The sequence below is a fragment of the Bos indicus genome, chromosome 3, assembly GCF_029378745.1.
Source record: "Bos indicus isolate NIAB-ARS_2022 breed Sahiwal x Tharparkar chromosome 3, NIAB-ARS_B.indTharparkar_mat_pri_1.0, whole genome shotgun sequence".
In the NCBI taxonomy this organism is placed as follows: Eukaryota; Metazoa; Chordata; class Mammalia; order Artiodactyla; family Bovidae; genus Bos; species Bos indicus.
Window position 1 is genome coordinate 1,999,190 of NC_091762.1, and position 27,286 is coordinate 2,026,475.

The window sequence follows — 27,286 nt, forward strand, 5'->3', positions numbered from 1 at the left end:
ATTTTGTATTTGTATTTGTATATGTATCTTGTGAAGCAGCCTAGCACTAATGTTTTCTTGGCTTGTTTTGGTTTTTCATGAGATATTCAGTCTCCAGTAGACCAAAACCAGAAAGAGAGAGAGAGAGATGCCAACTTCTATTTAGCACTGTTTTTATAAAAGCCCTTTGTTCAACTGAATGAATCCATTTATAATGGACATTACTGCCACCCCTTCTCCCCCATAACCTCTATGGTCCAGGCAACTGGCCTTTCTTATTCCATCATGCCAGGGAGACAGCCACTGAAGTTCTAGTTGAAGTTACTTTCCTTTTGCAGAGGTATTAGTAAAAAATCTTCTGGTGGAAAATAACAGAAAGCCATCTCAGACTAGCTTAAGGTAAAAAAAGGAAGAGAGGGAGGCTGTTTATCAGAAAGACCCTGGGATAGATCACGGGATGGAAGAACAGCTGTAGGAACTGTGGGTAAATCTGCATTGTGATGTATTCAGATTCTCTCTCCATCTATCACTCACATCTATTTGGCTTTTTATGTCTATATTTTTCCCATTGAGGACAGACTTCTCTACAAGGCAGGAATATATCCAAAAGCAATTCAAGAGTTACAATTTTTCACCTCATGTGGCCCCAGAGAGATGAAGGGCCTTCCTCATGGGAATGATCCTGGGGAAAGGCTTGACTAAACCATCTTGAGTCATGTGCCCATGTTTGAGCTCATCCTTGCGGCCAGACAGATGGCAAGTCCATTCCAGAGAGATGGCAAGTCCATTTTTGACTAGAAAGTTGAGATTTGGTGACGGACTGGATCATGGGATAAGAATATTTCTCCAAAGGAAAGAAGACAGTGTTATTAACAGAAGTGGGAAAAGGGATGTGGGGCAGATGGGACACCAGAATGACAGGCATGCACTGCTGCATCCTGAAAATTTCTTCTATAGTCATGGAGCCTTGAAAACCCCTCAGGCATAACATCGTATGCAGGGCAGTAGGGAGGCTGTTTGCAATTCAGTGAAAATCCTGTCAGAGCCTTCCACATACCGGTGTATCTCCTTGGTTACCCTCTACTCATTCTAAATTCAGAAATCTGTCTCTGGGTCACTGCCTTAGTGAAGACGTTTCCTCTCTGTCCTGAGTTAGTCTAATATTCCCTCTTTATTCTTTCCTGCTTCCCGTGTTGTCCCCCTAATCATTCACCTTCTCCTTTGTTGTCAGAAATTCTAGCTAGTTTCAAGAGAAATACTTGATGTTGGGCAAAATGCCTTCTTTCCTCTCCAAGTTCCGCAGAGCTGGGGAATTCGAGTCTCTCTATGCACTTTCATTCTTTTCTGTACCAGCAGGAAAGAACTAACTGGATTACTGAGAATCCCTGAAGCTCACCGCGCCACAATTTATGCATAAAGGTAAGTGTTCGCAGACCACACACTCTTTTCTGGTCCCACTTCCCCTTCCGTTTCCTGTTCTCAAGATGCCCAGCACCTCTGAGCTTCCCTTCCCCGTGGGGGGGCGGCACACGTGGGCAGAATCAGCACCAAGCACCTCCACCTCAGAGCACGGCTGTGTTCTCACACACATTCTCTCACATTTGTCCCTCAGAGCCCTCATTGGAATTCTACTCATTCTGGGTACAGGTAAACAGGGTTGTGCCTCTCTAGACCTCTAAGGCTGCTAAGACATTTGTTGATATTTGTACAACTATAGAAAATTTATTGAAGTATGTTATCTACACAAACAACTTTTACTTTATATTATGTAACTTTAAATATATCTTTTCAAAAAATTTATTGCTTCGAAGCCACCAATATCTCACACCCATCTGACCATAGATTTGCATTTCTTTTCCATTCCAGCATTTGATACAGAAATTGAAACAGAATACTGAACCAAGTGTTAACAGATTTAAAGCAGCAGGTTCTTGAGGGGGAAAATACATTTATTGAGAGATGTTGCCTCAAGAAAAGTGAATGCCATGTCCAAGATCTCCCCATGAGGAGAACTTGGAGTGCACCCATAGAGATTCTTCAGATTTAAATAAGTCCATTAAACAAAGGTAGATTTTCACAGTGATCCAAAATCTCACCACTCAGAGCAGACCATGGGCATTTTCAAAAGGAAACCTCTTCTCTCGGTGTTTGAGGGCTCTTGTGTCTACTTTCAGTGCTTCCGAAGGAAAAATCTTCAATAGCTGGCAAATAGCTCTTCATCACAGCAAATGTATCTCTCATTCCAAGAAACACAAGTTTTTCTCTCAAGGAAATTTGAAACAAACAAAAAAAAGTGTTTTAAATTCTTGACTTAAGGAGACCTGGGTTTGTTTTATATATATAAAGCTGCCAAATGCTCCTCAGAGTATAAGAAAGAAAAAAGTCTACCCAAAGACTCTCACTGTCGGAACTGTAAGGGATAAAAAGGAGCTAGTCAAGTCTGGCTTGTAGTGGAAGGCAGCCTGACACCAGGCAGTGCTGGGAGGGTAGGGTGCTGGGCACTGGGCTGTGTGCCAGTGACTGGCGGGACCAGAGCCCCTGGATCCAGGGCAAAAAATAAATCAGCCAGCAAAGTTCATCTGAGAGGGAGAGCCCAAACACTCTCACACAAGCCATGTTACACCTTGATGATGACCCTCGGTTACAAAAGTCCAGATATGCAAATATTTCCTAATCCAAAAACTAAAATAAATAGTTCAGTTAAAACCAAGATCCCTGGCAAGATCAAAGTCTGACTTTGTCACTCCCTGCTGAAAACTTTTCTGGCTCTCCACAGTCTTCTTGGCATAAGGTCAAGTGTCTTAGAAAGTACACAAGGCTCTGTGATCCAACCTCTTCCTGCCATTGCAGCTTCACTGCCAGTTTCTACTTAGACTTCTCTTTTTTCTTCTTCTTTGCTGTGCTCTCACATGCAGAATAATTTGTAGGACTCAAATATACTGCGTTGCTTTGCATCTGTATTATAGAATGCCTTCTTCCTCCTCCTTGGGCACCTTACACACATTTTAAGATTCATTTTGGTTGTCACATCCTCTAGGAATCCCTGCTCTCATCAGGCTGAGCTAAGAGCCCCAGATCCAAGCTTCTCTGGCAGTGTTCATCCTGTTACTGCAATCAACGTGAATTCAAAATGATTCCTTTTTATGCCTGTCCACCCACTGAAATGCAAGTTTTTTGAAAGTATGCTTTTCCTGTCTCCTTCAAATCATCCTGGTATGTGGTACACAATAAATTTACCAATGTTAGTTGAACTAAACCAGAGTGAGCTCATGATATTCTGAAAGCTCTGAATGCAGAAGGGCTGGAAAGCAGTTACTCTCATGCTGGTTGAATATGCCCAGACCTTTACATATCCAGGTCACAGCTCAGCCAGGACAGATGATCTCGGTCACCTTGAGGCTTTCCTCATAGCCATATGCTAAAACAGAGGTTTGAAAACTTCTGAAAGGGACTTGCCAAGAAACTAGTCTCTTTCTCGGTGACATGTAAACCTAGAGATGTTTGGAGGGCAGGAGATGGGGATTGTGTTCACCTATAAGCCATGGGTGACAGGCCAAATATTTTGGAGGTAGAAACACCTGATGCTACATATTGGCTGCCAACTTCAGCTTTTCACTCCAATTGAGGATTTATATCCATGGAGGATTTTTCATGCTATTGTGACTGAGACATGAAAGAAGCAGCCAGTCTCAAGGCCACAAGATGTTTGTGTGTGTCTCTATCAGCACCTAGACCAGTCATTACTATCTGCAAGCTCATGAGAACCACGAAAGATTATAAGCTGTGTATCCAAGACAGAGACAGCAGGGTTGGACAACTCAGGAGGCCTGGAAGACATCCTGTCCAGGTTGCGGGGAAGATGAAGCCTGAGGTGCCAGAGAAATCTGCTGTCATTGACTGGCTCTGGGTCTGCTCCCTTCCTCTCCACCGTATCCGAGCCTCAGTTTCTTTTAGTTTGAAAGGCAACAAATCAGTGTGTTATGTAGAATATATCAGTGGTATGAGCACCCCTTAACCTCTTTCTCTTTCAATCTATACCAAATTCTGAACATCCAGCTCAGTGTCTGCAACTTGTGCTATAAAACAAGGTAATGAGTGAGGCATTCCCTGGTGGCTCAAAGAATCTGCCTGCAATGCAGGAGACTCAGGTTCGATTCCTGGGTCAGGAAGATCTTCTGGAGAAAGAAATGGCAATTCACTCCAGTATTCTTGCCTGGAGAATTCCATGGAAAGAGGAGCCTGGAAGGCTACACTCCATGGGATTGCAAAGAGTCAGACATGACAGCGACTCTGAGTGAGGGCAGAACCTAGAGAACCCTGGCCTGGCTTGGTGGGTTCACGTGGAATGAACAGAGTGTGGGAGAAAAGACAGTAAAAAAAATGGTCAAGATGAGCCAGGAGATTTTGGAGAGGGGAGAAAGAGTTATAGGTTATTAAAAGATATTGAATAGAGTTCCCAGTGCTATACAGTAGACCCTTGCTGTTTATCTATTTTATGTAGAGTAGTGTATGATGGACAGGGAGGCCTGGCGTGCTGCGATTCATGGGGTCACAAAGAGTTGGACATGACTGAGTGACTGAACTGAACTGAACTGAACTGATACCTGTTAATCCCAGACTCCTAATTTAGCCCTTCCCCTTTGGTGATTATAGTATTATTTTCTATGTCTGTGACTTTATTTGGATGACACAAATATGCTATCTGAGACTGATGAGTCCAAGCAACCCTGGGAGAGAGTCAGAGAAGAAGATACAAAAGAAAACTCTTGCTGGTCCTCAGTTTCTGTGTCTTAGAAACCCAGTTTTTTGGACTGGAGAATGATCATAAAAGATTCTAAAACTGTCTCTCTTTTGTGAGTCAAGCCTCTGATATTTTCAGAAACCAGGCCTTGAATACAAAAAACAAACAGCCTGGGCCTAAGGGGCAAAAGCAGCCTTTGTTCAGGATGAGGGACATAAGGGAAGAGAACCAACAAGAAAAATGTGATATCTTAAGTGGCACCTGCTGTCCAGGGAGACTGATTTTGGGTGGGCAGCTCTTTTGCTTTCGATTCTTTGAATAAGAAGATTTGAATAAGCAGCGTTGTTCAAAAGCTGCTCACCATTAGCTACAGATGAAGAAGCTATTTGAAGAAGTTCTTGGTTAACTTTTGTGATACTCCTGGAGCACCCAATGACTACAAGACCGATGTGGGTCAGGAGAAAGGGAGCAGGGTTTATGCCAAATCATAGGTGCGGCTGCCAGGAACCTAAAAAACTCAGGACATGAAACACCTGGGCACTTGCCAATTAGCTTGCATCGGACACATGGAGTCTGAACTCCCAGTAGTCCTAGATTGTATACCCCGTGCCCCCTGCCCCACCACAAGCCATCAACTCCAATTGCTAAGGACAGAAGGTGGCCAAACAGATCAGACAAAGCTATGAAGCTTCATTTCTGACTTTCGATCTATTTTAGATGTGTTCCATCTATTTTTTTTTTTTTTTCTTTTTTTCCTTTGTCACATCACGCAACTTGTAGGATCTTAGTTCCCCAACCAGGGTTGAGTCTGGGCCACCACAGTGAGAGCACTGAGTCCTAACCAGTGGACTTCCCTCCACCTAGCATTTATACAATTTCTTTGTAAGATTTCTTTGGTGTATTGTCTTTGAAAAAATCAGAGTTAACGATTACTACAAAGTATAATAAAGAAGGTAGGAAATTAGAAAAGAAGAAATTTTTTTACATTCCCTTAGAGATAAACTGGGAGTTTTAACATAGGAGTAAAAATAACTTAGCACTAACCACATCAATCACTTCACTTTCACTTTCATGCACTGGAGAAGGAAATGGCAACCCACTCCAGTACTCTTGCCTGGAGAATCCCAGGGACGGAGGAGCCTGGTGGGCTGCCGTCTATGGGGTTGTACAGAGTCGGACACAACTGAAGCGACTTAGCAGCAGCAGCAACCACATCAACCCTAAAACAAAAGTCCTGCCTTTTCACCTGCTTTTTCTACCTGTGTTGATGGCCTCATCTATCCCAGTTAGTTAAGCTGAGTCCTAGGAGATCATCACAGACTTCTCTCACTCTTCCACCCTAGCACGGAGGTGATGTCCAGGTCCAGAGTCAGACTTCTTGGATTCAAATCCCATCCTTTCTATTTTGTAACTCTTTGGATTTAGGCAAGTTATGGAGACCAACATCTTCCCTGAGCCAGATACCAGACTTGTGCCTAGCAGTCCCTGACTACAGGGCTACAGGGGTACTCACAGCACACTACTGACATCGCGCCCATCAAAACCCTTCGAGCCTTGTCATCTGTGCTGTCAGCTTTGCTCTCCATAGATCACTTTTCACGTGGAGGCTTCACACATCTACTCCAGTCATATGGGCCTCCTTTCAGCTTCTTGAACCATCTTATTCTTGACTTTTCTTCATCTTTAATATCTCAGCTTGAATGTCCTTTCTTTGGAGAAGTCTTCCCAGTCAGCCTGTCAACCTAATTCCTTTCATGGAACATAGATCACCTAATCAACTTGAGTATTTATTGGTTACTTCTTAATGGTGTCTCTTCTCCAGTAAAAGAGAATGTAAACCGACATGGAATATAAGCTCCATGAGGACAGGAATCTTATATTTTCTTCAATTATCACTGGAGTCCAACACCTTTCTGGGAATTGCGTCCTGGGCAAATATTTGTTTAAAGAATTAATATAAAAACACTGAACCGTAAGTGAAGTGAAGTGAAACTTGCTCAGTCATGTCCAACTCTTTGCAACCCCATGGCCTGTATAGTCCATGGAATTCTCCAGGCCAGAATACTGGAGTGGGTAGATTTTCCCTTCTCCAGGGGATCTTCCCAACCCAGGGATGGAACCCAGGTCTCCCACATTGCAGGCAGATTCTTTACAAGCTGAGCTACAAGGAAAGCCCAAGAATACTCGAGTGGGTAGCCTATCCCTACTCTAGGGGGATCTTCCCAACCCAGGAATTGAACTGGGGTCTCCTGCATTGCAGGCAGATTCTTTACCAACTGAGCTATCAGGGAAGCCCAGAACCATAAGGATGATGCTATTTAAAACACACACTTGATGATATACCCTTTAACTGTCCTATCCTGCCTAGGAATAGAGCACTCAAGTAAAAGAACCAGAAAATATTAACACTATTGTTAATACAGATCTCATTTCATAGATGAGAAACCTGATGTTTGACTTTTTTGTAGATAGCTGTCCAGAGCAGCTCAGCAGTGTAAAGAATCTACCTGCCAATGCAAGATACCTGGGTTCAGTCTCTGGTTCACGGAGATCCTCTGGAGAAGGAAATGGCTACCCACTCCAATATTCTCGCCTGCAGAATTCCATGGACAGAGGAGTCTGGTGGGCTGTAGTCTATGAGATTGCAAAAGAGTTAGACATGACTTAGTGATTAAATAACAATAACAGTCCAGAGCCACACAGCTTGTTAGAGTCAACAGTGAATTGATTTGTGGATTCCCTCAAAAATATCCCTGTATTCTAAACCAGATCCTGTGAATGAAACTTTATTTGGAAAAAGAATCTCTGTAGATGTAATGAAGTTAAGGGTCTCAGGATGAGATTATCCTGAGTTATCTGAGTAGGCTCTAAATCCAATGACAAATTTAAGAGACAGAAGAGAAGATGCAGAAAGATAGAAATGAAGTCCATCTGAAGAAGGAGGAAGAGACTGGAGCTGTGCATCCAAAAGCCAAGGAACACCTAGAGTCATCAGAAACTGAAGGGTCAGGGAAAGGTTCTTTCTTGGAGCCATCAGAGAGAGCACGACCCTGTAGACAGACTGACTTCCAATTTCTGGCCTTCAGAACTAGGAGAGAGTAAACCGTTTTTTTAAGCCTTCAACTTTGTGATAGTGTATTAGTGCAGCCACGGGAAATTAACACAGGGGAGGGGCCTGGCAAGGAACTACCAGCCATACTTCTTAACCAGTGTACTTTCCATGAGCACCCAGTTCCCCAGGTGACTATGAGGAATTACAATATAATCAAGTTCCAGATGACAACCCAACCATTAGCCCCCAAGTCTAAAGACACAGATCTCAATCCCAGACAAAACCCCAAAAGCTGAAACCTAAACAGGGAATGTCTGAATTCTGAATCCAGGGAAAGTTGCCTTTTAAACCATGAAGGGAGGGAAAGTCTGGGCTCTAAAAGTGTCCTGCCACTCAGTTATTGATGGACAGGCCTTGTTTCTCATGGGACCACACTTCTCCCTGACCTCCATTCCAAGAATGGATGCATCAACATTTTGCTCAGGTCCACCACCAATACAAAGCCCATCTCTGCACAACTATGCTGAGTAGAGGTCCCTCTTTCAAGAGTCTTCTCCATACTCGAAGTGGGAGAATGCGCTCAAGCCAAAGGTGATCAGTTCTTTTCACCAGCTCATTAAACATGTCAACCATCACATCGAGTCTTTACCAGGCAGTCAGTGTTTACAGAGGGATTGAAATCCAATTCTCCTTGTGTAATAATAGCATTTCACAAAATTCCACGTGGAACATCTGAATCAGATCAGATCAGTCGCTCAGTCGTGTCCGACTCTTTGCGACCCCATGAATCGCAGCACGCCAGGCCTCCCTATCCAACACCAACTCCCAGAGTTCACCAAGACTCACGTCCATCGAGTCAGTGATGCCATCCAGCCATCTCACCCTCTGTCGTCCCCTTCTCCTCCTGCCCTCAATCCCTCCCAGCATCAGAGTCTTTTCCAATGAGTCAACCCTTCACATGAGGTGGCCAAAGTACTGGAGTTTCAGCTTTAGCATCATTCCTTCCAAAGAAACCCAGGGCTGATCGCCTTCAGAATGGACTGGTTGGATCTCCTTGCAGTCCAAGGGACTCTCAAGAGTCTTCTCCAACACCACAGTTCAAAAGCATCAATTCTTTGGCGCTCAGCCTTCTTCACAGTCCAACTCTCACATCCATACATGACCACAGGAAAAACCATAGTCTTGACTAGACAGACCTTTGTTGGCAAAGTAATGTCTCTGCTTTTGAATATGCTATCTAGGTTGGTAATAACTTTCCTTCCAAGGAGTAAGTGTCTTTTAATTTCATGGCTGCAATCACCATTTGCAGTGATTTTGGAGCTCAAAAAAATAAAGTCTGACACTGTTTCCACTGTTTCCCCATCTATTTCCCATGAAGTGATGGGACCGGATGCCATAATCTTCTTTTTCTGAATGTTGAGCTTTAAGCCAACTTCTTCACTCTCCACTTTCACTTTCCTCAAGAGGCTTTTTAGTTCCTCTTCTCTTTCTGCCATAAGGGTGGTGTCATCTGCATATCTGAGGTGATTGATATTTCTCCTGGCAATCTTGATTCCAGCTTGTGTTTCTTCCAGTCCAGCGTTTCTCATGATGTACTCTGCATATAAGTTAAATAAACGGGGTGACAATATACAGCCTTGACATACTCCTTTTCCTATTTGGAACCAGTCTGTTGTTCCATGTCCAGTTCTAACTGTTGCTTCCTGACCTGCATACAAATTTCTCAAGAGGCAGGTCAGGTGGTCTGGTATTCCCATCTCTTTCAGAATTTCCCACAGTTTATTGTGATCCACACAGTCAAAGGCTTTGGCACAGTCAATAAAGCAGAAATAGATGTTTTTCTGGAACTCTCTTGCTTTTTCCATGATCCAGAGGATGTTGACAATTTGATCTCTGGTTCCTCTTCCTTTTCTAAAACCAGCTTGAACATGAGGAATTTCATGGTTCACATATTGCTGAAGCCTGGCTTGGAGAATTTTGAGCATTACTTTACTATCGTGTGAGATGAGTGCAATTGTGCGGTAGTTTGAGCATTCTTTGGCATTGCCTTTCTTTGGGATTGGAATGAAAACTGACCTTTTCCAGTCCTGTGGCCACTGCTGAGTTTTCCCAATTTGCTGGCATATTGAGTGCAGCACTTTAATAGCATCATCTTTCAGGATTTGGAATAGCTCAACTGGAATTCCATCACCTCCACTAGCTTTGTTCGGAAATCTGAATAGTGCTTCTCAAACTTTGTTGCTATTGTTCAATCGCTAACTCCTGTCCCACTCTTTGCAACCCCATGGACTGCAGCATGCCAGGCTTCCCTGTCCTTCACTATCTCTTGGAGTTTGCTCAAATTTATGTCCATTGAATTAGTGATGAGTTGGCTAGCTAAGTATCTCATCCTCTGCTGTCCCCTTCTTCTTTTGCCTTAGTCTTTCCCAGCATCAGAGTCTTTTCCAGTGAGTTGGCTCTTCACATTAAGTGGCCAAAGTATTGGAGTTTCAGCTTCAGCATCAGTTCTTTCAATGAACTTCAGGGTTGATTTCCTTTAGGATTGACTGGGCTCATCTTCTTCCAGTGCAAGGGACTCTCAACAGCATATATTGTGAGTTTAAATGATGTGGGTTTCTTATTAAATATGCAGATTCTAATTCAGTAGGTCTTGCTGGGACCTAGGATTCTGCATTCTAATAGGCCAGGTCACACTAATGCTGTCAGATTTTGAATGGTCCAGAGTAGCAAGAAATAGAGACAGTCCTTGCATTGTGCTTTGACAAGTGTGACAAGTGACCATATTTGCAGCTCCTATAGATCTGTTTGCATTCTACTTTCATAGAGCTTGTCCCAAATAATTCTTCCTCTTTCCCTAGGCCACATGTCTATATTCACAGGAGTGTCAGAGAAAGGGGAAAGACAGCTGTGTAGGAAAAGTTTGTCATGCTGAGTCACTTAGTCATGTCTGACTCTTTGGGACCCAATGGACTATAGCCTGTCAGGCTCCTCTGTTCATGGAATTTTTCAGGCAAGATTACAGGAATGGGTTGCCATTTCCTAATGCAGAGAATATTCCCGACCCAGGGATTGAACCCATGTCTCTTTCGTCTCCTGCACTGGCAGGTGGATCCTTTGCCACTGTGCCACCTGGAAAAAGTTTATTGATATATACTATATACTATGTAAAACACATATCATAAAATGTGAACATATATTCATATAAAATAATATACATGTACATGAAATATAATAAATGAAAGAATATAAAAAATGTTTTAAAAATCTAAAAGTTTAAAATCCCAAAATGTAAAGTCCAAAAATGGAGAAATATTTTATTTTCTGAAACCCAGTTTCTTCTTACGGACATTTTTTTAGCATTTGTCTTTATTTGTCTGCAGCAGATCTGATGTGTGGCACACAGGATCTTCAGTCTTCGTTGTAGTGTGCAAGATCTTCTAGTTGCAGCGTGAGCACTCTTAGTTGTGACACGTGGTCTTGTTCCCTGACCAGGGCTCAAACCTGGGCCGCCTGCATTGGGAGTGTGGAGTCTTAGCCGAGGACCACCAGGGAAGTCCCTATGGACAAATACTTGAGGAGACAGTAAAGAGACTTATGACTCATCTTGACTGTTATCACTCTTGTCAACTATAAGATGGCTTTACATTAGGTTACCTCCTCAATTACAATTTACACATAGTCACATGATGAGAAAAATTTGGTTTGCAAGTAAGTGTTCATATTCCTTCAGACTGTAAACAATCATGTCTTTCCATCTTCATATCCTTAACACTAAGCACATACTAGGTGTTCAAATATTTGTTGGGAAGAAAAATGAATGTCTTTGGCATTTAAAAACATGACCTTTCATCATGTTATATTATGCAAAAGTGATAAGACAAACTCTACCTGCAAAGAATCACACTTGTGCCCTCCCCAGGCAGAAGAAAAGGTAGAAAGGGCAAAGTCATGTAGGTAGATAACAGATAAAAATCAGTGAGCACTGAGGATTAATTGCACACACGGTGGGGTAGGGTGTGCTTAGAGCCTTCTGGTTGTTAAGCCTCTCCAGATTATTGGCTCAAATTTGGGCAGGAAGGCAGTTCCAAGGGCCACTTCAGGCCAGAGTGGGAAGAGAATGAAGAGAAAGGAGTAACTTGGTGGTGGTGGTGGGGTGGGGGGACGTGTAGAAAAGACAAAGACACAGGAAAACTGTAGAGTGGGAGGGAAGTGAATGGAAGGAACAAGGAGCCTTAGAGGACAATAAAGCAGAAAGATTCCTATTTCAGCCTGTTAGTTGAGCACCATAAAATCTTCGTCCCCAGCCCATACTCTCTCCTGAACCCCAACTGCTTTGCTTTCTAGACATATCAACCCTGAGGACAACAGACTCTTCAAAGTTGACAAGCATAACACCAAATTCACCTTCCTCTGCCCTGACTCAGACCTGCATCTCTTATTGGGTTTGTTATACCTTTAATCTAAAAACTAAAGGCATCCTTGACTTGTTTGCTTTCACCCTGCCACACAATCCTGACACTAGCTAGACAAGTTACATTTAACAGGCTAGGTGCACATTCTTCCACAAGGCTGTCCTTACTTTAGATTTCAGCTACATGTTCAGGGGTTACTATGTCACATGCTAAAGAAAGCTGAGCACCGAAGAATTGATGTTTTTGAGCTGTGGTGTTGGAGAAGACTCTTGAGAGTCCCTTGGACTGAAAAGAGATCAAATCCTAAAGGAAATCAATCCTGAATATTCATTGGAAGGACTGATGCTGAAGCTCCAATACTTTGGCCACCTGATGCGAAGAACTGACTCATTAAAATAGACCCTGGTGCTGGGAAGACTGAAGGCAGGAGGAGAAGGGGATGACAGAGGATAAGATGGTAGGATGACATCACCGACTCAAAGGACATGAGTTCGAGTAAGCTCTGGGAGTTGGTGATGGACAGGGAAGCCTGGCGTGCTGCAGTCCATGGGGTCAAAAACAGTCAGACATGATTGAGCGACTGAACTGAACTGACTGATGTCATATGCACTTCTGACCAACTGGCTATAAATTGGAGGGTCTCCCATGACCTTTTCAGATTTGATCATTTGCTAAAATGACCCTCAGGAAAGTGCTATGCTTCTGATTACAGTTCATGATAAGAACATAAAAATCAGGACCAGCACAAAGAAGAACCGCAGGTGAAGGCCCTAAGTGTGAAGTTTCTGTGTTTTCAGGATGCATCACCCTCCCAATACATCAATGTGCATCACTAGCCATAAAACTCACTAAAGTCTCAGTGTCCAGAGTTTTTACTGGTATTAGGGTTTCGTTAGAGAGGCACTGGTTGCTGGATTCCTTGGCCATGTGATTGAAATAATTCTAATCTCTCTTCCCCTCCCCAAAGTTCAGAGGTCTAGCATATATCACTTGGCTCAAAGCTTCAATCTCCAAACTGCATGACTGGTCCTTCTGGTGTGGCCAGTCCCTATCTTGAAACTTTCTAGGGGCTCACAATGAGTCACCTTATTAGCATAACTCAATTGTGGTCCAAGGGCCCCACCATGAATAATAAAGACACTACTGTCACTTGGGAAATTCCAGATTTCAAGATTACCTGTAAGAAACTAGGGACAAAAGCCAAATTCTTCATTGTACAAGAGACCTCCGCTGCCAGTCCATTACTAAGCGGTGCCAATCTCCATCCTACATATCTTTTCAATAGAGCTCCCTCATTCCATCCCTACTCTTTCAGGTCTTTGTAGGCGCTTATGTGACTTCCCTGGTGGTTCAGATGATAAAGCATCTGCCTACAATGCGGGAGACCTGGGTTCAATACCTGGGTTGGTAAGATCTCCTGGAGAAGGAAATGGCACCCCACTCCAGTACTCTTGCCTGGAAAATTCCATGGACGGAGGAGCCTGGTAGGCTGCAGTCCATGGGGTCGCAAAGAGTCGGACACGACTGAGCGACTTCAATGTCAATGTCAATGTATGTGGACTATAGCCATAGTCTCCTAACTGGTCACCTTACTCTCTCACCAAGCCATCCTTTGCTCTACTATCAGAATTGTAATTATAAAAACCCACTCAGATATGCAGATGACACCACCCTAATGGCAGAAACTAAAGAGGAACTAAATAGCCTCTGGATGAAGGTGAAAGAAGAGAGTGAAAAAGCTAGCTTAAAACTCAACATTCAGAAAACGAAGATCATTGCATCTGGTCCCATCACTTCGTGGCAAGTAGATAGGGAAACAATGGAAAGAGTGACAAACTTTATTTTCTTGGGCTCCAAAATCACTGTGGATGGTGACTGCAGCCATGAAATTAAAAGGCCCTTGCTCCTTGAAAGAAAAGCTATGACAAACCTAGAGTTCAGTGTTTGGTGTTAGTCTCTCAGTTGTATCTGACTCTTTGTGACGCCATGGACTGTAGCCCACCAGGCTCCTCCATGGGACTTTCCAGGCAAGAGTACTGGAGTGGGTTGCCATTTCCTTCTCCAGAGGATTTTCCCAACCTAGACAGCATATTAAAAAGCAGAGACTTTGCCAACAAAGGTCCGTATAATCAAAGCTCTGGCTTTTCCAGTAGTCATGTATGGATGTGAGAGTTGGACAATAAAGGAGGCTGAGTGCCCAAGAATTTATGCTTTCGAATTTTGGTGCTGGAGAAGACTCTTGAGAGTCCCTTGGAAGATCAAAGCAGTCAATCCTAAAGGAAATCAACCATGAATATTCACTGAAAGGACTGATGCTGAAGCTGAAGCTCCAATACTTTGACCACTTGATGCAAAGAGCCTCCTCATTGGAAAGGACCCTGATGTTGGGAAAGATTGAGGGCAGGAGGAGAAGAGGATGAAAGAGTATGAGATGGTTGGATGGCATCATCAACTCAATGGACATGAGTTTGAGCAACCTCCAGGGGATAGTGAAGGACAGGGAAGCCTGGAGTGCTTTAGTCCATGGGGTCACAAAGAATTGGACATGACTGAGTCCAACAACAAACCTAGGAGATTAAATCAAGATGGTGGCATGGAAGGATGTGTGCTCATCTCTTCCTGTGAGAGTACAGAAATTGCAACTAGCTATTGAATAATCATCCACAGAAGGGTGCTGGAACCCATGAAAAAAGATACCCCACTTCCAAAGACAAAAGAGAAGCCACAACAAGACGGTAGAAGGGGTGAAATTATGATAAAATTAAATCCCACACCTGCTGGGTGGGCAACCCACAAACTGGAGAACAATAATACCTAAGAAGTTCTCCCACTGTTGTGAAGGTTCTGAGCTCTATCTCTAGCTTCCCAGCCTGAGGATCCAGTAAGGGGACTATAAATCTCCAGGGAATCTGACTTTGAAGGTCAGTGGGATTTGATTACAGGAATTCCACAGGACTGGCTGAAACAGAGACTCCACTCTTAGAGGGCACAAGCAAAATCTTGTGTGCACCAGGACCCAGAGTATTATCTCCTAGATGAAAGAACAAGATAAAACCCCAGAAAAATAAGTGGAGATAGTCAATCTTCCAGAAAAAGAATTCAAAATAATGATAGTACAGATGATCCAGGATCTTGGGAAAAGAATGGAAATGATGCAAGAAATGTTTAACAAAGACTTAGAAGAACTAAGGAACAAGCAGAGATGAACAATACACTAGAAGGAATCAATAGAAGAATAACTTCCAGGATAAGTGACCTGGAAGACAGAATGGTGGAAAATCACTGCCACAAAACAGAATGTAGAAAAAAGAATGAAAAACATGAAGACAGCCTAAGAGTCCTCTGGGACAACATTAAACGTATCAACATTCACTCTATAGGAGTCTGAGAAGAAGAAGAGAAAGAGAAAGGACCCAAGAAAATATTTGAAGAGATAATAGCTGAAAACTTCCCTGACATGGGAAAAGAAATAATCAACCAAGTCTAGGAAGCACAGAGAGTCCCAGGCAGGATATCCCCAAGGAGGAACACATTGAGACACATAATAATCAGACTGACAAAAGTTAAAGACAAGATAAAGTATTAAAAGCAACAAGGGAAAAATGATAAATAACATACAAGGGAACTCCCATCAGATTATCAGCTGATTTCTCAACAGAAACTCTACAAACTAGAAGGGTGGCATGATATATTTAAAGTGATAAAAAGGAAGAAGCTGCAGCCAAGTTTACTCTACCCAGCAAGACTCAGGTTCAGATTCAATGGAGAAATCAAAAGCTTTCCAACAAGCAAAATTTAAAAGAATTCAGCACTACCAAACCATCTTTACAACAAATGTTAAAGGAACTTCTCTAGGCAGGAAACACAAGAGAAGAAAGAGACCTACAAAGAATAAATCCAACATAATTAAGAAAATGGATCATACATATTAGTAATTAACTTAAATGTAAAAGGATTAAGTGCATCAACCAAAAGACACAGACTGGCTAGGAGGATAAAAACATGTGCAGGTATATACTTCTACTTAACACATCACTCTACTTAACCCCCTAAATTGTGTGTAATTATTTTATAAAGTGAAAGTCGCTCAGTTCTATCTGACTTTTTGAGACCCCATGGACTATACAGTCCATGGAATTCTCTAGGCCAGAATACTGGAGTGGGTAACCTTTCCCTTCTCCGGGGATCTTCCCAACCCAGGGATTGAATCCAGGTCTCTGTATTACAGGCGGATTATAATTGCAAGCCATAATGGAAACATGATTAGCCTAACAGTATACTGTAATTATCTTTTACCTTTTGTCTGGCTATTAACTGTGAAAACTTTTAATTCTGTGATTCAGTTCAGTTCAGTTCAGTTGCTCAGTCATGGCCGACTCTTTGCAACCCATGGACTGCAGCACGCCAGGCTTTCCTGTCCATCACCAACTCCCACAGCTTATTCAAATTCATGTCCATAGAGTCAGTGATGCCATCCAACCATCTAATCCTCTATTGTCCCCTTCTCCTCCTGCCTTTAATCTTTCCCAGCATCAGGGTCTTTTCCAATGAGTCAGTTCTTCGCATCAGGTGGCCAAAGTATTAGAGCTTCAGCTTGAGCATCAGTCCTTCCAGTGAATATTCAGGACTGATTTCCTTTAGGATGGACTGGCTGACTCTCCTTGCAGTCCAAGGGACTCTCAAGAGTCTTCTTCAACAGCACAGTTCAAAAGCATCAATTCTTCGGCACTCAGCTTTCTTTATAGTCCAACTCTCACATCCATACATGACTACTGGAAAAACCATAGCTTTGACTAGACAGACCTTTGTTGGCAAAGTAATGTCTCTGCTTTTGAATATGCTGTCTAGGTTGGTCATAGCTTTTCTTCCAAGGAGCAAGTGTCTTTTAATTTCATGGCTGCAGTCACCATCTGTGGTGATTTTGGAGCCCAAAAAATAAAGTCCATCACTGTTTCCATTGTTTCCCCTTGTATTTGCCATGAAGTGATGGGACTGGATGTCATGATCTTAGTTTTCTGAATGCTGAGTTTAATTTTGTGATTATGTAACTAATATTCATTTTAATACCATTGTATCATGATTGGTTAAGAGAAAATAATTGACTTCTATATCACTAAAACAACCATTTAATGGAAAAACCTGTAATCACTTTTTTTTTTTTTTCCTGTGGCTGCCAATCAGGCAGTTCTCCTTGGTCACTTTATTTATTTTTTTTAATTTTATTTTTAAACTTTACAATATTGTATTAGTTTTGCCAAATATTGAAATGAATCCGCCACAGGTATACCTATGTTCCCCATCCTGAACCCTCCTCCCTCCTCCCTCCCCTACCCTCCCTCTGGGTCGTCCCAGTGCACCAGCCCCAAGCATCCAGTATCGTGCATTGAACCTGGACTGGTGACTCGTTTCATACATGATATTATACATGTTTCAATGCCATTCTCCCAAATCTCCCCACCCTCTCCCTCTCCCACAGAGTCCATAAGACTGATCTATACATCAGTGCCTCTTTTGCTGTCTCGTACACAGGGTTATTGTTACCATCTTTCTAAATTCTATATATATGCATTAGTATACTGTATTGGTCTTTTTCTTTCTGGCTTACTTCACTCTGTATAATAGGTTCCAGTTTCATCCATCTCATTAGAACTGATTCAAAAGTATTCTTTTTAATGGCTGAGTAATACTCCATTGTGTATATGTACCACAGCTTTCTTATCCATTCATCTGCTGATGGGCATCTAGGTTGCTTCCATGTCCTGGCTATTATAAACAGTGCTGCGATGAACATTGGGGTACACGTGTCTTTCCCTTCTGGTTTCCTCAGTGTGTATGCCCAGCAGTGGGATTGCTGGGTCATAAGGCAGTTTTTTAAGGAATTTCCAGTTTTTTATTTATTATTTTTATTTATTATTAAAAATAATTAAAAATATTAAAAATAATATCCAGTATATTATTTATTTATTTCCAGTTTTTTAAGGAATCTCCACACTGTAATCACTTTTAAAAATCCAGATGCACAGTAGAATTATCTAGGAAATTTTTGAAAAATACAAATGCCAAGATACTGTTTTTTTTCCTCCAAAGCTCCAGAGGTAATTCCAATGAGCAGTCATGTTTAAAAACAAATGGACTATATGATGACCTTTACTTTTATCTAGTTTGTTTCATTTTTTCTATTTCATATTCAATGCTCCCATTTCATTAGTTTATGTTTTCTAATTTCTCCATTTCTTTTTGTTGTTGTTCTTTCTCAAGGCTTTATCAAGTGTAGTAGAAAAGCTTTTGTATATGTATGTGTGTGTGTGTGTGTGTGTATATATATAGAGAGAGAGTAAGTATAATATATGTATTTTAGAAAACTTCTGAATTTTTGCCTAGCTAAAAAATTTATGACATTTTGAGTCTCCTTGTTTGACTTAATATAAATAGAATACTAGATTTGTAAATTTATAGTCACTCAAAACTTTGATACAGTTCCATTTATTCTGGCATCTAGTACTACTGATAAAAGTCTAGAAAATTTATTATTTTAGTGATTTGTAAAAAAACATTTGAATGAGAAACTTCTAGGGCTTCCCTCATAGCTCAGTTGGTAAAGAATCCGCCTGCAATGCATGAGATCCTGGTTTGATTCCTGGGTCAGGAAGATGTGCTGGAGAAGGGATAGGCTACCCACTCCAGTATTCTTGGGCTTCCCTTGTGGCTCAGCTGCTAAAGAATCCACCTTCAGTGTGGAGACCTGGGTTTGATCCCTGGTTTGGGGAAGATCCCCTGGAGAAGGGAAATGCTACCCACTTCAGTATTCTGGCCTGTAGAACTCCATGGACTGTATAGTCCATGGGGTCACAAAAGAGTCAGACATGACTGAGTGACTTTCACTTCACTTCACCTCAGAAACTTCTAATCCAATTTTGAAAATATAAAGAAATATTATGTTGAAAAAAACAGGAAATTAACATGTGATACAGTATATTTCCGCCAGCAATGTGGGAGACCTGGGTTTGATCCCTGGGTTGGGAAGATCCCCTGAAGAAGGGAAAAAGGCATACCCACTCCAGGATTCTGGCCTGGAGAATTCCATGGAATCTATAGTCCATGGGGCCGCAAAGAGTCAGATATGACTGAGCAATTTTCACTTTTACTTTCACAGTATTATTAACTAAAGTACAGATTTTGTTCAAATTTCAGAAAATTTTATACTACTGTCCATTCTCTTTTCATTTCTCTTCTGTTACAAATATTTTCTAATTTTCCTTGTTATGTCTCCTTAGAAACACCCATTATTTAAAAGTGGACATTTAATTTCCAAATACATGGGGTTTTTGAAGTATCTTTATATTAATTTCTCATTTTGGTATTAATGTCTCATTTAAATGTTTATTTCTCTGCAATTGCTCTCTGTGGTTTTTTAGTCTTTTAACCTTCTTGAGGCTTTCAATAGCTCAATCAAAGATCTTTCTGGCTAAATCAAAGATTTCTGAGGCTAAATCAAAGATCTCACATTGCACTTGAAAATATGTGGGTTATTTTCAAGTATCTTTTGATATTGATTTCTAACATAATTTACACAGTTATAAGAGAACAGCCTGTGTATACTTCTTTTACATGTCTGGATATGTTTCTGTGTCTCCTGGTTTATAGTCTATGGGAACTTGAATAAATTTGTACCCTTCTGTTGTGTGAAAATTGTATAAATCTTAATTATGTTGAATTGGTTCATAGTGCTTTTCAGGTCTACTATATCCTTCTACTTTTCTGTCTATTCATTCTATTAATTTTTGAGAGTTTGATATTGAAACTCCAACTAAAAACCTTAATTTATCTACTTGAAATAATAATTGGTATAGGGGAACTATATGTAACTTTGTTCTGTATTTTCCAAGTCTCCTGTAAATGTGTCACCATACTTTCATAATTAAAAAAAAATTAATTAAAAAATAAAACCCCAATCTGATCACATTCATTTTTTGCACAAAATCTCTCAGTGGCTTCCAATTGCCTATAGCAGCACTGCCCAACAAAAATATAATGTGAGCTGAACACATAATTTTAAAGGTTCTAGTAGCCACATTTTTAAAAACTGAAAAGGAACAAGTGAAGTTAATTTTAATAGTGTACTGTATTTAACTAACCTATCCAAAATACCAACATTTCAATATGTATCTTTCTATTTTATACTATTTCCACTTTAATTTACATCAATGAAATAAAACAAAAAATTCTGCCCTTCAGTTGCACTGGACACATTTCATGTACTCAAGAGCCATATGGTTCATGGCTATCCTACTGGAATACTACAAGGTTAGCTTCCTGCCTGTGATATAAAGTCCTTCACATGCTGCCTCCTGCCTGCATTTCATCCTGCTTTCTCCCTTCTATCCCTCCTGCCGCCAACTCAGATACTTTCTTCTCTGACCACACTGAAGCACTTCCTTCAGACAGACCAAACTCTTTCCTACTTCACACCTTTACAGACACACACTTAACTGTCTGCCTTAAAACCTGTCTCTCTCCTGTGCCAGGAAATGTCACATATGTTGTTGAATATTAAACCCCAACTTTGTCTCCTCTGTGAAGAATTCTCAGACCCTCCAGGCTGAGTCAGTCATGCTCACTGCTGAGCTTCGATGGTGATTTAATATCTCTATTTGAGCAAACCATATTTTCTGCACCAAAGATTGCAACTCATGATTTGACACATCAATTGACAACTAGGCAGACTATTTGAAAATCAATTTTGTGATTATAATACTTACCATGTTATATTGGTTCCAGTATAACATGGACTTCCCTGGTGGCTCACACGGTAAAGCATCTGCCTACAATGCAGGAGACCTGGGTTCAATCCCTGGGTCAGGAAGATCCCTGTAGAAGGAAATGGCAACCCACTCCAGTATTCTTGCCTGGAGAATCCCATGGACGGAGGAACTTCGTAGGCTACAGTCCATGGGGTCACAAAGAGTTGGACACGACTGAGCGACTTCACTTCACTTCACTTCATGTTATATTGAAATTGTGTTTGTACATGCCTGGGTGGTTAGCTCCTCAAGGACACAGATTGCTCCTCTTTACCTCTGTGTGCCCAGTTCTAGTTCAGTGCCTGCTGACTGCTGGCTCCTTCTCCACTTATTAGAGTCAACAGAACAGATCTCTAACCCTGGATACAGCAAATACTCCTGGGAGAGGAACTATACAGACCAGTTAGTTATATATACTGCAGTTCTTCCCCTTAACTTCCACTGCATGTTGCTTAATCAAAGCACTCTTAGAATATTTGTTCCTGTTCAAGGTATATGTAATTGATGACAATGAAAATTGTTACCAATTATACAAGAGTTTGTATTTTGACAGAGTTCAAAAACTCAAACTATTTAGATGAAATATGATGACAGAATGAGAGGCATCTTCCAACTAACAGCTGATCAGGGAAGTTTTCTGAAGTCTCTGAAAACATACCTCGGGCTTCCCTGGTGGTCCCGTGGTTAGCAAGCTGCCTTGCAATGCAGAGGACAGCGGTTCGATCCCCGGTTCGGGAGAATCCTGCCTGCCATGGGGGAACTGAGCCCGTGAGCCACAGCTGCTGAGGCCACGGGCAGCAGCTACTGAAGCTGGGCTCCACAACAAGAGACCCCATGGCAGTGAGAAAGCCGCGCGCTGCAACTCGAGAGGCGCTGCTGCTCATCGCAGCCGGAGAAAGCCCACATCCAGCGATTAAGACCCAGTGCAACTACAACTAAATATTAAAAAAAAAAAAAAAAAAAGAATTTCCTTGCTTTAAAAATAAAGTGCTTCTCATTTAAAAAAAAAAAAAAAAAAACACACCTCATATAGGTACTACTGGATTCAAGATTAAGTCATTTAAAATATATATATATTCCATGGTATAACTGCTTTTGAAGTTTGAAGGTTTCTTACAAAACTAAACAGTCTGAACATACACTCCAGTAATCACATTCCTTGCTATTTATCTAAAAGAATTTAAAACATGTCACACAAAAATCTGCACACAGATCTTTGTTGCAGTTTTACAGAGAATTGCCAAAACTTGAAGGCAACCAGGATGCCCTTCAGTAGGTGAATGGATAAATAAACTGTGGCACATCCATACAATGGAATATTATTCAGCACTAACATGAAATGAGCTATGAATCCACAGGAAGACATGGAGGGATATTAAAAGCATATTATTAACCAAGGAAGACAATCTGAAAAGGCTACATACTCTATGATCCCAAACACGTTACATTCTGGAAAAGGCAGAACTATACAGACAGTAGAGAGCAGTGGGCTGGGGCTGGGGGTAGGGAGCAGTGAGTGGGCAGCACACACAGGATATTTTAGGTAGTGAAATTATTCTGCATGGTACTCCAATGATGGATGCATGTGCTTACGCATTTGTCAAAACCCATAGAATGTACACCAGGAGTGAACGCGAATATAAACTATGGATATTGGGTTACAGGGATGAGTCAATTTAGGTTCTTGTAACAAACGTGCCACTCTAAGGCAGGATGTTAATAGTGGAGGAGCTTAGGCATGTATGAGGGCAAGGGGTATATGGGGACCCTTTGTACATTCTGCTCAGTTTTTCTGCTCTAAAAAGTAAAGTCTTGGACTTCCCTAGTGGTCCAGTGGTGGGGACACTGTGCTTCCAGTGCAGGGGGCGTGAGGTCAACCCATGGGCCAGGAGCAAGGATTGCACATGTCCCATGGCAGGGCCAAAATAATAATAAAAGAAAAGCAAAGGAAAAAAAGTGTTGGTAAACAAATACTGTAAAACGAGGAAAATTCTGTACACGAGCTTCTCTGGTGCTTGAGGAAAAAGCAGCTTCTCCACTCCCCAAGGCTGAGCAGCCTCTCTGCATCTCACCTAGGGTAAGGTAGGTACTCGGCTTCACTGACCACCCCCACCACATTCACGCACTTCCTCGTCTCCCCTCTAGACTGCAAGCCCCTTAAGGACAGGAGCTGTGTGTGATTCAGCATTGCATCCCCATTGCCTGGTATCTACTAGATGTTTAGTGTATGTATGCTTATTCACTGAATCAGAGCGTGGGCAGCTACAGAGCTGCCCTGAAGTGCACTTGAGCGAAGCCATAGCTCTGGATGCCTCACAGCACAGCCCTCTGGGAACGCGTCCTCTGAATCAGTAACACTCTGTCCTGAGAAGATGGGGCAACTGCTTCTGGTGGTATTGAGTTCTGCTTGAGACGCCGCCTGAAAAAGAGAGCTGCTATTTCTGAAAATATCTCAGAAAAGGGAAAGTTAAAGCACCAGGTTGGCCTTCCTCTCTGGATGAGAAATATATTACACCAGCCAATTAAAAACTGACTAGGATCTGGCTGACCTAGTTTCAGGCCCAACTCCTTCCCTCACTGACTGTGTGAAGGTGGACACATCTGTGAACCTCGTTCTCTGTAAACAGAATGAACAAACACTTGGGTTGGATGAGCCCGAAGCTCTCTTTTAACTTTGTGATGTAGTACAGCCCAACGGCAAATGAAATGCTTTTAGGCTTCACGGCCTGTGTCTTCCCTGAAGCAATTCACCAGCTATTCCTGCTATGTTTCCATTTGTCACCGTGTTAAAAATTGTTTGTAATGACTTTTACTTCTTGTATAGTGCTCATGTTCTCCGTTTGCCCTCACCCACACCTCACCCTAGATTAAAGGACGCTTTATACCCTCTTCTGCAGACTGCAGCTTCTGTCGTTCGCTTGCCTTTTGACTTTTGCCAGTGGAAAGCACTGGCCGAGATCAGGTGGGCAGGAGAAGGGAAAGGCCATGGCTCATCCAAGTGAGCTAAGTCGTTTCAGTCGTGTCAAGACTGTTGGTGACCCTATGAACTGTAGAGTCCCAGGCTCCTCTGTCCATGGAATTCTCCAGGCAAGAATACTGGAGTGGGTTGCCATGTCCTTCTCCAGGGGATCTTCCCAACCCAGGAATAAAATCCACATCTCCTACCTTGCAGGCGGATTCATTACCACTGAGCCACTGGTGAAACCCAAAGACCAGGTATTTCTTCCCTATTTTTTCTCTGCTATATTTGTTTTCTAAGGATCTTAAAACAAATTACCACAAACTGCATGGCTTAAAACATTGGAAATGTATTCCCCTCTCACAGTTCTGGAGGCCAGATGTCTGAAATCAAGGTGTCAGCAGGGTTGATTCTTCCTGAGGCTCTTGGGGAGAACGCCTTTCATGCATTTCTCCTCACTTCTGGTGGTTCCTGGCAATCCTTAGTGCTCATTTCTTGGCTTGTTGATACATCACTATAATCTCCATCTCCATTTTCCCAAGGCTCTTTCCTTTGTGTGTTTCTATGTTTCAAGTCTCCCTCTCTAATCTTTAATAAGGACATTGGTCATTAGTGTCTGCCTAAATCCAAAATGATCTTTTCTTGAGATATTTGAAAACATTTGCCAAGACCCTATTTCCAAACTGCCTGAAGAACTATGGACAGAAGCTTGTAACACTGTACAAGACATAATGACCAAAAACATCTCAAAGAAAAAGAAATGCAAGAACGCAAAATGGTTATCTGAGGAAGCCCTACAAATAGCTGAGAAAAAAAGAGAAGTGAAAGGCAAAGGAAAAAGGGAAAGATATACCCAACTGAATGAAGAGTTCCAAAAACAGCAAAGAGAGATAAGAAAGCCTTCTTAAATGAACAATGCAAAGAAATAGAGGGAAACAATAGAATGGAAAAGACTAGAGATCTCTTTAAGAAAATCAGATATACAAAGGGAATATTTGATGCAAAGATAAGCACAATAAAGGACAGAAATGGCAAGGACCTAACAGAAGCAGCAGAGATTAAGAATAGGTAGCAAGACTACACAGAAGATCTGTACAAAAAAGGCCTTAATGACCCAGATAACCACAATGGTGTGGTCACTCACCTAGAGCCAGACATCCTGGAGTGTGAAGTCAAGTGGGCCTTAGAAAGCATTACTACGAACAAAGCTAGTGGATGTGATGAAATTCCAGCTCAGCTATTTCAAATCCTAAAAGATGATGCTGTGAAAGTGCTGCACTCAATATGCCAGCAAATTTGGAAAACTCCGCAGTGGCCTCAGGACTGGAAAAGGTCAGTTTTCATTCCAATCCCAAAGAAGGGTAATGCCAAAGAATGCTCAAGCTACCATACAGTTGCACTCACTTCACATGCTAGCACGATTATGATTAAAATCCTTCAAGCTAGGCTTCAGTAGTACATGAATGAAGAACTTCCAGATTTACAAGCTGGATTTAGAAAACACAGAGAAACCAGTGATCAAATTGTCAACATTTGTTTGATCATATAAAAAGCAAGAGAATTCCAGATAAACATCTGCTTCATTGATTACCCAAAACCTTTGTCTGTGTGGATCACAACAATCTGTGGAAAATTCTTAAAGAGATGGGCATACCAGAGTGCCTTATCTGCCTCCTGAGAAAACCAGTGTGCAGGTCAAGAAGCAACAGTTAGAACTGGACATGGAATACCTGACTAGTTCAAAATTGGGAAAGTAGTACATCAAGGCTGTATACTGTCACCCTGCTTATTTAAATTCTATGCAGAGTACATCATGAGAAACGCTGGGCTAGAAGAAGCACAAGCTAGAATCAAGATTTCCAAGAGAAATATCAACAACCTAAGATATGCAGATGATATCACTCCAATGGCAGAAAGTGAAGAGGCACTAAACAGCCTCTTGATGAAAGTGAAAGAGAAGAGTGAAAAAAACTGGCTTAAAACTCAACATTCAAAAAACAAAGATCATGGCATCTAGTCCCATAAACTTATTGGCTAATAGATGGGAAAAAAGTGGAAACAGTGGCAGATATTATTTTCTTGGGCTCCAAAATCACTGCAGATGGTTACTGCAGCCACAAAATTAAAGACACTTGCTTCTTAGAAGAAAAGCTATGATAAACCTAGACAGTGTATTAAAAACTTGAGACATTTTGCCAATAAAGGTCCAAATAATTCAAAGCTATGATTTTTCCAGTAGTCATGTATGGATGTGAGAGTTGGACTATAAAGAAGACTGAGCACTGAAGAATTGATGATTTTGAACTATGATGGTGGAGAAGACTCTTGAGAGTCCCTTGGACAGCAGGGAGAACAAATCTGTCAATCCTAACGGAAATCAGACCTGAATACTCATTGGAAGGACTGATGCTGAAGCTGAAGCTCCAATTTGCCACCTGAATGTGAAGAACTGACTTCTATCCCTGATGCTGGGAAAGATTGAGGGCAAGAGGAGAAGGGGATGACAGAGGATGAGATGGTTGGATGGCATCACTGACTCAATGGACATGGGTTTGAGCAAACTCTGGGAGTTAGTGAAGGACAGGGAAGCTTGGCGTGTTGCAGTCCATGGGGTCACAAAGAGTCAGACACAATCTAGCGACTGAATAGCAACAGCAATATTGAAGTCATCTCGGATATTTTTTTAAAAGTATTGCTTTGGTGCCTTCCCTTTGATCTACTAAGTTAGAATCCCTATAAACAGATTCTAAGTAGTTTTACACTCAACTTTCAAACCACAAGAAATTACTTTGGGCACATTTCTGATAGAACAGTCTTGATTTGGGTTCCCCAAACAGGACTTTAAGGATAAGTACTCTGTTGGAGAGGTGATCCTCAGCAAGAGGAAGGAAGCCAGTACGAGTTCATTGTCAGGGCAGTTACTATTTCCTGCCACTGGCACTCAGTCCTGATGGGAGCTTCTGGAAGATTTTACAGGAATGCCTCATCATCCCAACTGAGATCTTAGAATTCTATTTACCATTAAATTCCCTTCCTATCTTTGGTTCAGAAGCAGAAGATATTAAGAAAAGGTGGCAAGAATACACAGAAGAACTGTACAAAAAAGAGCTTCACGACCCAGATAATCACGATGGTGTGATCACTCACCTAGAGCCAGACATCCTGGAATGTGAAGTCAAGTAGGCCTTAGAAAGCATCACTATGAACAAAGCTAGTGGAGGTGATGGAATTCACGTTGAGCTATTTCAAATCCTGAAAGATGATGCCGTGAAAGTGCTGCACTCAATATGCCAGCAAATTGGGAAAACTCAGCAGTGGCCACAGGACTGGAAAAAGGTCAGT

General features: G+C 41.7%; 2 long non-coding RNA genes across 2 annotated transcripts in view; one reads left to right on the forward strand and one right to left on the reverse strand.

Annotated features, from left to right (window-relative positions):
* LOC139180601 (uncharacterized) overlaps nucleotides 1-27,286 on the reverse strand; it is a 63,569-nt gene that overhangs the window by 10,017 nt on the left and 26,266 nt on the right. The window lies entirely within an intron of this gene.
* Nucleotides 530-3,235, forward strand: LOC139180597 (uncharacterized). The gene is made up of 2 exons (XR_011564835.1): nucleotides 530-1,398; nucleotides 3,017-3,235. It is a non-coding gene; the product is annotated as an uncharacterized lncRNA (long non-coding RNA).